The following is a 14,291-nucleotide window of genomic DNA, read 5'->3' on the forward strand; positions in this document are numbered from 1 at the left end:
TTCTCACCAATACACTTGAAATTTACATTGTTTACATAACCATGGCATTCCGTATTCGGAACATGTTTCATGCATCATGGACTCCTCAAACATGCATTCCTGAGCTGTGAACATGCGCATGACACATGTTTCAACCACCAAAAAAGTTACCTATGAACTTTGAAATATTTACTTAGACTTCGTTGCTTCTTCCTTTCACCAGTTTCAAGAATCACACTTTGATCCCAGAAAAACCCTCCTGGAGCTACTTCTACCCCAGAGATATGTAATTGGAATAGACTCCTTCAATATGATATTCCGTGTTCCGTACATGCTACATGCATGACGGATTCGACAAACATGCATTCCTGAGTTGAGAGCATGTGGATTACTGATCTTTCATCCTCTATAAAAACAATATTTTCATCTAGACACGTGTACCCATTTTCACAGCCTTTTCCTAACACCAGTTTCGAACTCGTGCATTTTTCTCAGAAAAATACTTCTGGAGCGATTTCCACCAAACAGATATGTAATTTACATGAATTCCATCAACATGGCATTCCGGGTTCCGTACATGCTACATGCATGACGGATTCGGCAAACATGTGTTTCTGAGATCTCAGCATGTGGATTACTGACCTTTCATCCACCAAACAAGGCATATATACACTTTGAAATATTTACTCTGACTTCATAAGTTTTTTGTATCACCAGGTTCTAAAATCGGACATTTGGCAGTAGAAAACACTCTTTGAGCGAATTCTCACCAATACACATGTAATTTACATTGTTTACATAAACATGGCATTCCGTATTCCGAACATGATTCATGCATCACGAATTCCTCAAATTGCATTTCTGAGCTGTGAACATGCACATGACAGATATTTCAACCACCAAACAAGTTACTTATGCCCTTTGAAATATTTCCTTGGACATCGTTGCTTCTCCTATCACCAGTTTCAAGAATCACACTTTGATCCCAGAAAAACCCTCTTGGAGCGAATTCTACCCTAGAGATATGTAATTTGAATAGATTCCTTCAACATGATATTCCGTGTTCTGTACATGTTACATGCATGACGGATTCGACAAACATGCATTCCTGAGTTGAGAGCATGTGGATTACTGATTTTTCATCCTCTATAAAAGGAATAATTTCATATAGACTCGTGTACACATTTTCACAAGCTTTCCCTAAAACCAGTTTTGAATTCATGCATTTTTCACCGAAGAATACTTCTGGAGTGTATTCAACCTAATAGATATATAATTTACATGAATTCCATCAACATGGCATTCCGGGTTCCGTACATGATACATGCATGACGGATTCGGCAAACATGTGTTTCTGAGATCTCAGCATGTGGATTACTGACCTTTCATCCACCAAACAAGGCATATATACACTTTGAAATATTTACTCTGACTTCATAAGTTTTTTCTGTCACCAGGTACAAAAATCGGACATTTGGCAGTAGAAAACACTCTTTGAGCGAATTCTCACCAATATACATGAAATTTACATTGTTTACATAACCATGGCATTCCGTATTCGGAACATGTTTCATGCATCATGGACTCCTCAAACATGCATTACTGAGCTGTGAACATGCGCATGACAGATGTTTCAAACACCAAAAATTTACCTATGCACTTTGAAATATTTACTTAGACTTCGTTGCTTCTTCCTTTCACCAGTTTCAAGAATCACACTTTGATCCCAGAAAAACCCTCCTGGAGCGATTTCTACCCGAGAGATATGTAATTGGAATAGACTCTTCAATATGATATTCCGTGTTCCGTACATGCTACATGCATGACGGATTCGACATACATGCATTCCTGAGTTGAGAGCATGTGGATTACTGATCTTTCATCCTCTATAAAAACAATATTTTCATCTAGACACGTGTACCCATTTTCACAGCCTTTTCCTAACACCAGTTTCGAACTCGTGCATTTTTCTCAGAAAAATACTTCTGGAGCGATTTCCACCAAACAGATATGTAATTTACATGAATTCCATCAACATGGCATTCCGGGTTCCGTACATGCTACATGCATGACGGATTCGAGAAACATGTGTTTCTGAGATCTCAGCATGTGGATTACTGACCTTTCATCCACCAAACAAGGCATATATACACTTTGAAATATTTACTCTGACTTCATAAGTTTTTTGTATCACCAGGTTCTAAAATCGGACATTTGGCAGTAGAAAACACTCTTTGAGCGAATTCTCACCAATACACTTGAAATTTACATTGTTTACATAACCATGGCATTCCGTATTCGGAACATGTTTCATGCATCATGGACTCCTCAAACATGCATTCCTGAGCTGTGAACATGCGCATGACAGATGTTTCAACCACCAAAAATTTACCTATGCACTTTGAAATATTTACTTAGACTTCGTTGCTTCTTCCTTTCACCAGTTTCAAGAATCACACTTTGATCCCAGAAAAACCCTCCTTGAGCGATTTCTACCCCAGAGATATGTAATTGGAATAGACTCCTTCAATATGATATTCCGTGTTCTGTACATGCTACATGCATGACGGATTCGACAAACATGCATTCCTGAGTTGAGGGCATGTGGATTACTGATCTTTCATCCTCTATAAAAACAATATTTTCATCTAGACACGTGTACCCATTTTCACAGCCTTTTCCTAACACCAGTTTCGAACTCGTGCATTTTTCTCAGAAAAATACTTCTGGAGCGATTTCCACCAAACAGATATGTAATTTACATGAATTCCATCAACATGGCATTCCGGGCTCCGTACATGCTACATGCATGATGGATTCAGCATACATGTGTTTCTGAGATCTCAGCATGTGGATTACTGACCTTTCATCCACCAAACAAGGCATATATACACTTTGAAATATTTACTCTGACTTCATAAGTTTTTTGTATCACCAGGTTCTAAAATCGGACATTTGGCAGTAGAAAACACTCTTTGAGCGAATTCTCACCAATACACATGTAATTTACATTGTTTACATAACCATGGCATTCCGTATTCCGAACATGATTCATGCATCACGAATTCCTCAAATTGCATTTCTGAGTTGTGAACATGCACATGACAGATATTTCAACCACCAAACAAGTTACTTATGCCCTTTGAAATATTTCCTTGGACTTCGTTGCTTCTCCTATCACCAGGTTCAAGAATCACACTTTGATCCCAGAAAAACCCTCTTGGAGCGAATTCTACCCTAGAGATATGTAATTTGAATAGATTCTATCTACATGATATTCCGTGTTCCGTACATGTTACATGCATGACGGATTCGACAAACATGCATTCCTGATTTGAGAGCATGTGGATTACTGATTTTTCATCCTCTATAAAAGGAATAATTTCATATAGACTCGTGTAAACATTTTCACAAGCTTTCCCTAACACCAGTTTTGAATTCATGCATTTTTCACTGAAGAATACTTCTGGAGTGTATTCAACCTAATAGATATATAATTTACATGAATTCCATCATCATGGCATTCCGGGTTCCGTACATGATACAAGCATGACGGATTCGAGAAACATGAGTTTCTGAGTTGTGAGCATGTGGATTAGTGAACTTTCATCCACCAAACAAGGCATATATACACTTTGAAATATTTACTCTGACTTCATAGGTTTTTTGTATCACTAGGTTCTAAAATCGGACATTTGGCAATACAAAACACTCTTTGAGCGAATTCTCACCAATACACATGTAATTTACATTGTTTACATAACCATGGCATTCCGTATTCCGAACATGTTTCATGCAATACCGATTCCACAAACATGCATTTTTGAGTTGTGAATATGCTCATGACAGGTGTTTAAATCATTACAATTTACCTATGCACTTAAATATATATACTTTGTCTTTGAAGCTTCTTCCTATTACCAGGTTCAAGAATCACACTTTGATACCAGAAACACCCTCTTGGAGCGAATTCTACCCTAGAGATATTTAATTTGAATAGATTCTATCTACATGATATTCCGTGTTCCGTACATGCTTCATGCAAGAACGATTCGAAAAACATGCATTCCTGAGATGAGTGCATGTGGATTACTGATGTTTCATCCTCTATAAAAGGAAAATTTCCTTCTAGACACGTGTACAGATTTTCACAAGCTTTATCTAACACCAGTTTAGAATTCGTGCATTTTTCACAGAAAAATACTTCTGGAGCGATTTCCACCTAACAGATATGTAATTTAAATGCATTCCATCAACAGGGCATTCCGGATTCCGTAAATGCTACACGCATGACGGATTCGGCAAACATGTGTTTCTGAGTTGTGAGCATGTGGATTAGTGAACTTTCATCCACCAAAGAAGGCATATATACACTTTGAAATACTTACTCTGAATTCATAAGTTTTTTGTATCACCAGGTTCTAAAATCGGACATTTGGCAGTAGAAAACACTCTTTGAGCGAATTCTCACCAATACACATGTAATTTACATTGTTTACATAATCATGGCATTCCGTATTCCGAACATGATTCATGCATCACGAATTCCTCAAATTGCATTTCTGAGCTGTGAACATGCACATGACAGATATTTCAACCACCAAACAAGTTACTTATGCCCTTTTATATATTTCCCTGGACTTCGTTGCTTCTCCTATCACCACTTTCAAGAATCACACTTTGATCCCAGAAAAACCCTCTTGGAGCGAATTCTACCCTAGAGATATGTAATTTGAATAGATTCCATCTAAATGATATTCAGTGTTCCGTACATGCTACATGCATGACGGATTTGACAAACATGCATTCCTGAGTTGAAAGCATGTGGATTACTGACCTTTCATCCACCAAACAAGGCATATATACACTTTGAAATATTTACTCTGACTTCATAGGTTTTTTGTATCACTAGGTTCTAAAATCGGACATTTGGCACTAGCAAACACTCTTTGAGCGAATTCTCACCAATACACATTTAATTTACATTGTTTACATAACCATGGCATTCCGTATTCCGAACATGTTTCATGCAATACCGATTCCTCAAACATGCATTTCTGAGTTGTGAATATGCTCATGACAGATGTTTAAATCATTACAATTTACTTATGCACTTAAATATATATACTTTGTCTTTGTAGCTTCTTCCTATTACCAGGTTCAAGAATCACACTTTGATACCACAAACACCCTCTTGGAGCGAATTCTACCCTAGAGATATGTAATTTGAAAAGTTTCTATCTACATGAATTCCGTGTTCCATACATGCTACATGCAAGAACGATTCGAAAAACATGCATTCCTGAGATGAGTGCATGTGGATTACTGATGTTTCATCCTCTATAAATGGAAAATTTTCTTCAAGAAACGTGTACAGATTTTCAAAAGCTTTCCCTAACACCAGTTTAGAATTCGTGCATTTTTCACAGAAAAATAATTCTGGAGCGATTTCCACCTAACAGATATGTAATTTAAATGCATTCCATCAACAGGGCATTCCGGATTCCGTAAATGCTACACGCATGACGGATTCGGCAAACATGCGTTTCTGAGTTGTGAGCATGTGGATTAGTGAACTTTCATCCACCAAACAAGGCATATATACACTTTGAAGTATTTACTCTGACTTCATAAGTTTTTTGTATCACCAGGTTCTAAAATCGGACATTTGGCAGAAGAAAACACTCTTTGAGCGAATTCTCACCAATACACATATAATTTACATTGTTTACATAACCATGGCATTCCGTATTCCGAACATGATTCATGCATCACGAGTTCCTCAAATTGCATTTCTGAGCTGTGAACATGCACATGACAGATATTTCAACCAGCAAAAAGTTACTTATGCCGTTTGAAATATTTCCTTGGACTTCGTTGCTTCTCCTATCACCACTTTCAAGAATCACAATTTGATCCCAGAAATACCCTCTTGGAGCGAATTCTACCATAGAGATATGTAATTTGAATAGATTCCTTCAACATGATATTCCGTGTTCCGTACATGTTACATGCATGACGGATTCGACAAACATGCATTCCTGAGTTGAGGACATGTGGATTACTGATTTTTCATCCTCAATAAAAGGAATAATTTCATATAGACTTGTGTACACATTTTCACAAGCTTTCCCTAACACCAGTTTTGAATTCATGCATTTTTCACCGAAGAATACTTCTGGAGTGTATCCAACCTAATAGATATACAATTTACATGAATTCCATCAACATGGCATTCCGGGTTCCGTACATGATACATGCATGACGGATTCGAGAAACATGAGTTTCTGAGTTGTGAGCATGTGAATTAGTGAACTTTCATCCAACAAACAAGGCATATATACACATTGAAATATTTACTATGACTTCATAGTTTTTATGTATCTCTAGGTTCTAAAATCGGACATTTGGCACTAGCAAACACTCTTTGAGCGAATTCTCACCAATACACATGTAATTTACATTGTTTACATAACCATGGCATTCCGTACTCCGAACATGTTTCATGCATCTGTGATTCCTCAAACATGCATTTCTGAGCTGTGAACATGCGCATGACAGATGTTTCAACCACCAAAAAATTTACCTATGCACCTTGATATATTTACTTAGACTTCGTTGCTTCTTCCTTTCACCAGTTTCAAGAATCACACTTTGATCCCAGAAAAACCCTCTTGGAGCGAATTCTACCCTAGAGATATGTAATTTGAATAGATTCCATCTAAATGATATTCAGTGTTCCGTACATGCTACATGCATGACGGATTCGACAAACATGCATTCCTGATTTGAGAGCATGGGGATTACTGCTCTTTCATCCTCTATAAAAACAATATTTTCATCTAGACACGTGTACCCATTTTCACAGCCTTTTCCTAACACCAGTTTCGAACTCGTGCATTTTTCTCAGAAAAATACTTCTGCAGCGATTTCCACCAAACAGATATGTAATTTACATGAATTCCATCAACATGGCACTCCGGGTTCCGTACATGCTACATGCATGACGGATTCGGCAAACATGTGTTTCTGAGATCTCAGCCTGTGGATTACTGACCTTTCATCCAACAAACAAGACATATATACACTTAGAAATATTTACTCTGACTGCATAGGTTTTTTCTGTCACCAGGTACTAAAATCGGACATTTGGCACTAGAAAAGCCTCTTTGAGCGTATTCTCACCAATACACATGTAATTCACATTGTTTACATAACCATGGCATTCCATATTCCGAACATGTTTCATGCAATACCGATTCCTCAAACATGCATTTCTGAGTTGTGAATATGCTCATGACAGATGTTTCTATCATTACAAGTTACCTATGCACTTAAATATATATACATTGTCTTCGTAGCTTCTTCATATCACCAGGTTCAAGAATCACACTTTGATCCCAGAAAAACCCTCTTGAGGGAATAATACCTTAGAGATATGTAATTTGAATAGATTCTATCTACATGATATTCCGTGTTCCGTACATGCTACATGCATGACGGATTCGAAAAACATGCATTCCTGAGATGAGTGCATGTGGATTACTGATGTTTCATCCTCTATAAATGGAAAATTTTCTTCTAGAGACGTGTAAATATTTTCACAAGCTTTATCTAACACCAGTTTAGAATTCGTGCATTTTTCCACGAAAAATACTTCTGGAGCGATTTCCACCTAACAGATATGTAATTTAAATGCATTCCATCAACAGGGCATTCCGGATTCCGTAAATGCTACACGCATGACGGATTCGGCAAACATGCGTTTCTGAGTTGTGAGCATGTGGATTAGTGAACTTTCATCCACCAAACAAGGCATATATACACTTTGAAATACTTACTCTGAATTCATAAGTTTTTTGTATCACCAGGTTCTAAAATCGGACATTTGGCAGTAGAAAACACTCTTTGAGCGAATTCTCACCAATACACATGTAATTTACATTGTTTACATAACCATGGCATTCCGTATTCCGAACATGATTCATGCATCACGAATTCCTCAAATTGCATTTCTGAGCTGTGAACATGCACATGACAGATATTTCAACCACCAAACAAGTTACTTATGCCCTTTGAAATATTTCCCTGGACTTCGTTGCTTCTCCTATCACCACTTTCATGAATCACACTTTGATCCCAGAAAAACCCTCTTGGAGCGAATTCTACCCTAAAGATATGTAATTTGAATAGATTCCTTCAAAATGATATTCCGTGTTCCGTACATGCTACATGCATGACGGATACGAAAAACATGCATTCCTGATTTGAGAGCATGTGGATTACTGCTCTTTCATCCTCTATAAAAACAATATTTTCATCTAGACACGTGTACCCATTTTCACAGCCTTTTCCTAACACCAGTTTCGAACTCGTGCATTTTTCTGAGAAAAATACTTCTGCAGCGATTTCCACCAAACAGATATGTAATTTACATGAATTCCATCAACATGGCATTCCGGGTTCCGTACATGCTACATGCATGACGGATTCGGCAAACATGTGTTTCTGAGATCTCAGCATGTGGATTACTGACCTTTCATTCACCAAACAAGGCATATATACACTTAGAAATATTTACTCAGACTTCATAGATTTTTTTAAGTCACCAGGTACTAAAATCAGACATTTGGCACTAGAAAAGCCTCTTTGAGCGAATTCTCACCAATACACATGTAATTTACATTGTTTACATAACCATTGCAGTCCGTATTCCGAACATGTTTCATGCATCACAGATTCCTCAAACATGCATTTCTGAGCTGTGAACATGCATATAACAGATGTTTCAACCACCAAAAAAGTTACCTATGCACTTTGAAATGTTTCCTTAGACTTCGTTGCTTCTTCATTTCACCAGTTTCAAGAATCACACTTTGATCCCAGAAAAACCCTCTTGGAGCGAATTCTACCCTAGAGTTATGTAATTTGAATAGATTCCATCTAAATGATATTCAGTGTTCCGTACATGCTACATGCATGACGGATTTGACAAACATGCATTCCTGAGTTGAAAGCATGTGGATTACTGACCTTTCATCCACCAAACAAGGCATATATACACTTTGAAATATTTACTCTGACTTCATAGGTTTTTTGTATCACTAGGTTCTAAAATCGGACATTTGGCAATAGCAAACACTCTTTGAGCGTATTCTCACCAATACACATTTAATTTACATTGTTTACATAACCATGGCATTCCGTATTCCGAACATGTTTCATGCAATACCGATTCCTCAAACATGCATTTCTGAGTTGTGAATATGCTCATGACAGATGTTTAAATCATTACAATTTACTATGCACTTAAATATATATACTTTGTCTTTGTAGCTTCTTCCTATTACCAGGATCAAGAATCACACTTTGAAACCAGAAACACCCTCTTGGAGCGAATTCTACCCAAGAGATATGTAATTTGAATAGATTCTATCTACATGAATTCCGTGTTCCGTACATGCTACATGCAAGAACGATTCGAAAAACATGCATTCCTGAGATGAGTGCATGTGGATTACTGATGTTTCATCCTCTATAAATGGAAAATTTTCTTCAAGAAACGTGTACAGATTTTCAAAAGCTTTCCCTAACACCAGTTTTGAATTCGTGCATTTTTCACAGAAAAATAATTCTGGAGCGATTTCCACCTAACAGATATGTAATTTAAATGCATTCCATCAACAGGGCATTCCGGATTCCGTAAATGCTACACGCATGACGGATTCGGCAAACATGCGTTTCTGAGTTGTGAGCATGTGGATTAGTGAACTTTCATCCACCAAACAAGGCATATATACACTTTGAAGTATTTACTCTGACTTCATAAGTTTTTTGTATCACCAGGTTCTAAAATCGGACATTTGGCAGAAGAAAACACTCTTTGAGCGAATTCTCACCAATACACATATAATTTACATTGTTTACATAACCATGGCATTCCGTATTCCGAACATGATTCATGCATCACGAGTTCCTCAAATTGCATTTCTGAGCTGTGAACATGCACATGACAGATATTTCAACCACCAAAAAGTTACTTATGCCGTTTGAAATATTTCCTTGGACTTCGTTGCTTCTCCTATCACCACTTTCAAGAATCACACTTTGATCCCAGAAATACCCTCTTGGAGCGAATTCTACCATAGAGATATGTAATTTGAATAGATTCCTTCAACATGATATTCCGTGTTCCGTACATGTTACATGCATGACGGATTCGACAAACATGCATTCCTGAGTTGAGGACATGTGGATTACTGATTTTTCATCCTCTATAAAAGGAATAATTTCATATAGACTTGTGTACACATTTTCACAAGCTTTCCCTAACACCAGTTTTGAATTCATGCATTTTTCACCGAAGAATACTTCTGGAGTGTATCCAACCTAATAGATATACAATTTACATGAATTCCATCAACATGGCATTCCGGGTTCCGTACATGATACATGCATGACGGATTCGAGAAACATGCGTTTCTGAGTTGTGAGCATGTGAATTAGTGAACTTTCATCCAACAAACAAGGCATATATACACTTTGAAATATTTACTATGACTTCATAGTTTTTATGTATCTCTAGGTTCTAAAATCGGACATTTGGCACTAGCAAACACTCTTTGAGCGAATTCTCACCAATACACATGTAATTTACATTGTTTACATAACCATGGCATTCCATACTCCGAACATGTTTCATGCATCTCTGATTCCTCAAACATGCATTTCTGAGCTGTGAACATGCGCATGACAGATGTTTCAACCACCAAAAAATTTACCTATGCACCTTGAAATATTTACTTAGACTTCGTTGCTTCTTCCTTTCACCAGTTTCAAGAATCACACTTTGATCCCAGAAAAACCCTCTTGGAGCGAATTCTACGCTAGAGATATGTAATTTGAATAGATTCCATCTAAATGATATTCAGTGTTCCGTACATGCTACATGCATGACGGATTCGACAAACATGCATTCCTGATTTGAGAGCATGTGGATTACTGCTCTTTCATCCTCTATAAAAACAATATTTTCATCTAGACACGTGTACCCATTTTCACAGCCTTTTCCTAACACCAGTTTCGAACTCGTGCATTTTTCTCAGAAAAATACTTCTGCAGCGATTTCCACCAAACAGATATGTAATTTACATGAATTCCATCAACATGGCATTCCGGGTTCCGTACATGCTACATGCATGACGGATTCGGCAAACATGTGTTTCTGAGATCTCAGCCTGTGGATTACTGAACTTTCATCCAACAAACAAGACATATATACACTTAGAAATATTTACTCTGACTGCATAGGTTTCTTCTGTCACCAGGTACTAAAATCGGACATTTGGCACTAGAAAAGCCTCTTTGAGCGTATTCTCACCAATACACATGTAATTCACATTGTTTACATAACCATGGCATTCCATATTCCGAACATGTTTCATGTAATACCGATCCTCAAACATGCATTTCTGAGTTGTGAATATGCTCATGACTGATGTTTCTATCATTACAAGTTACCTATGCACTTAAATATATATACATTGTCTTCGTAGTTTCTTCATATCACCAGGTTCAAGAATCACACTTTGATCCCAGAAAAACCCTCTTGAGGGAATAATACCTTAGAGATATGTAATTTGAATAGATTCTATCTACATGATATTCCGTGTTCCGTACATGCTACATGCATGACGGATTCGAAAAACATGCATTCCTGAGATGAGTGCATGTGGATTACTGATGTTTCATCTTCTATAAATGGAAAATTTTCTTCTAGAGACGTGTAAATATTTTCACAAGCTTTATCTAACACCAGTTTAGAATTCGTGCATTTTTCACAGAAAAATACTTCTGGAGCGATTTCCACCTAACAGATATGTAATTTAAATGCATTCCATCAACAGGGCATTCCGGATTCCGTAAATGCTACACGCATGATGGATTCGGCAAACATGTGTTTCTGAGTTGTGAGCATGTGGATTAGTGAACTTTCATCCACCAAAGAAGGCATATATACACTTTGAAATACTTACTCTGAATTCATAAGTTTTTTGTATCACCAGGTTCTAAAATCGGACATTTGGCAGTAGAAAACACTCTTTGAGCGAATTCTCACCAATACACATGTAATTTACATTGTTTACATAATCATGGCATTCCGTATTCCGAACATGATTCATGCATCACGAATTCCTCAAATTGCATTTCTGAGCTGTGAACATGCACATGACAGATATTTCAACCACCAAACAAGTTACTTATGCCCTTTTATATATTTCCCTGGACTTCGTTGCTTCTCCTATCACCACTTTCAAGAATCACACTTTGATCCCAGAAAAACCCTCTTGGAGCGAATTCTACCCTAGAGATATGTAATTTGAATAGATTCCATCTAAATGATATTCAGTGTTCCGTACATGCTACATGCATGACGGATTTGACAAACATGCATTCCTGAGTTGAAAGCATGTGGATTACTGACCTTTCATCCACCAAACAAGGCATATATACACTTTGAAATATTTACTCTGACTTCATAGGTTTTTTGTATCACTAGGTTCTAAAATCGGACATTTGGCACTAGCAAACACTCTTTGAGCGAATTCTCACCAATACACATTTAATTTACATTGTTTACATAACCATGGCATTCCGTATTCCGAACATGTTTCATGCAATACCGATTCCTCAAACATGCATTTCTGAGTTGTGAATATGCTCATGACAGATGTTTAAATCATTACAATTTACTTATGCACTTAAATATATATACTTTGTCTTTGTAGCTTCTTCCTATTACCAGGTTCAAGAATCACACTTTGATACCACAAACACCCTCTTGGAGCGAATTCTACCCTAGAGATATGTAATTTGAAAAGTTTCTATCTACATGAATTCCGTGTTCCATACATGCTACATGCAAGAACGATTCGAAAAACATGCATTCCTGAGATGAGTGCATGTGGATTACTGATGTTTCATCCTCTATAAATGGAAAATTTTCTTCAAGAAACGTGTACAGATTTTCAAAAGCTTTCCCTGACACCAGTTTAGAATTCGTGCATTTTTCACAGAAAAATAATTCTGGAGCGATTTCCACCTAACAGATATGTAATTTAAATGCATTCCATCAACAGGGCATTCCGGATTCCGTAAATGCTACACGCATGACGGATTCGGCAAACATGCGTTTCTGAGTTGTGAGCATGTGGATTAGTGAACTTTCATCCACCAAACAAGGCATATATACACTTTGAAGTATTTACTCTGACTTCATAAATTTTTTGTATCACCAGGTTCTAAAATCGGACATTTGGCAGAAGAAAACACTCTTTGAGCGAATTCTCACCAATACACATATAATTTACATTGTTTACATAACCATGGCATTCCGTATTCCGAACATGATTCATGCATCACGAGTTCCTCAAATTGCATTTCTGAGCTGTGAACATGCACATGACAGATATTTCAACCACCAAAAAGTTACTTATGCCGTTTGAAATATTTCCTTGGACTTCGTTGCTTCTCCTATCACCACTTTCAAGAATCACAATTTGATCCCAGAAATACCCTCTTGGAGCGAATTCTACCATAGAGATATGTAATTTGAATAGATTCCTTCAACATGATATTCCGTGTTCCGTACATGTTACATGCATGACGGATTCGACAAACATGCATTCCTGAGTTGAGGACATGTGGATTACTGATTTTTCATCCTCAATAAAAGGAATAATTTCATATAGACTTGTGTACACATTTTCACAAGCTTTCCCTAACACCAGTTTTGAATTCATGCATTTTTCACCGAAGAATACTTCTGGAGTGTATCCAACCTAATAGATATACAATTTACATGAATTCCATCAACATGGCATTCCGGGTTCCGTACATGATACATGCATGACGGATTCGAGAAACATGAGTTTCTGAGTTGTGAGCATGTGAATTAGTGAACTTTCATCCAACAAACAAGGCATATATACACCTTGAAATATTTACTATGACTTCATAGTTTTTATGTATCTCTAGGTTCTAAAATCGGACATTTGGCACTAGCAAACACTCTTTGAGCGAATTCTCACCAATACACATGTAATTTACATTGTTTACATAACCAAGGCATTCCGTACTCCGAACATGTTTCATGCATCTGTGATTCCTCAAACATGCATTTCTGAGCTGTGAACATGCGCATGACAGATGTTTCAACCACCAAAAAATTTACCTATGCACCTTGATATATTTACTTAGACTTCGTTGCTTCTTCCTTTCACCAGTTTCAAGAATCACACTTTGATCCCAGA

This window comes from Vicugna pacos, unplaced genomic scaffold (assembly GCF_048564905.1).
Source record: "Vicugna pacos unplaced genomic scaffold, VicPac4 SAC-SAT, whole genome shotgun sequence".
Taxonomy (NCBI): Eukaryota; Metazoa; Chordata; class Mammalia; order Artiodactyla; family Camelidae; genus Vicugna; species Vicugna pacos.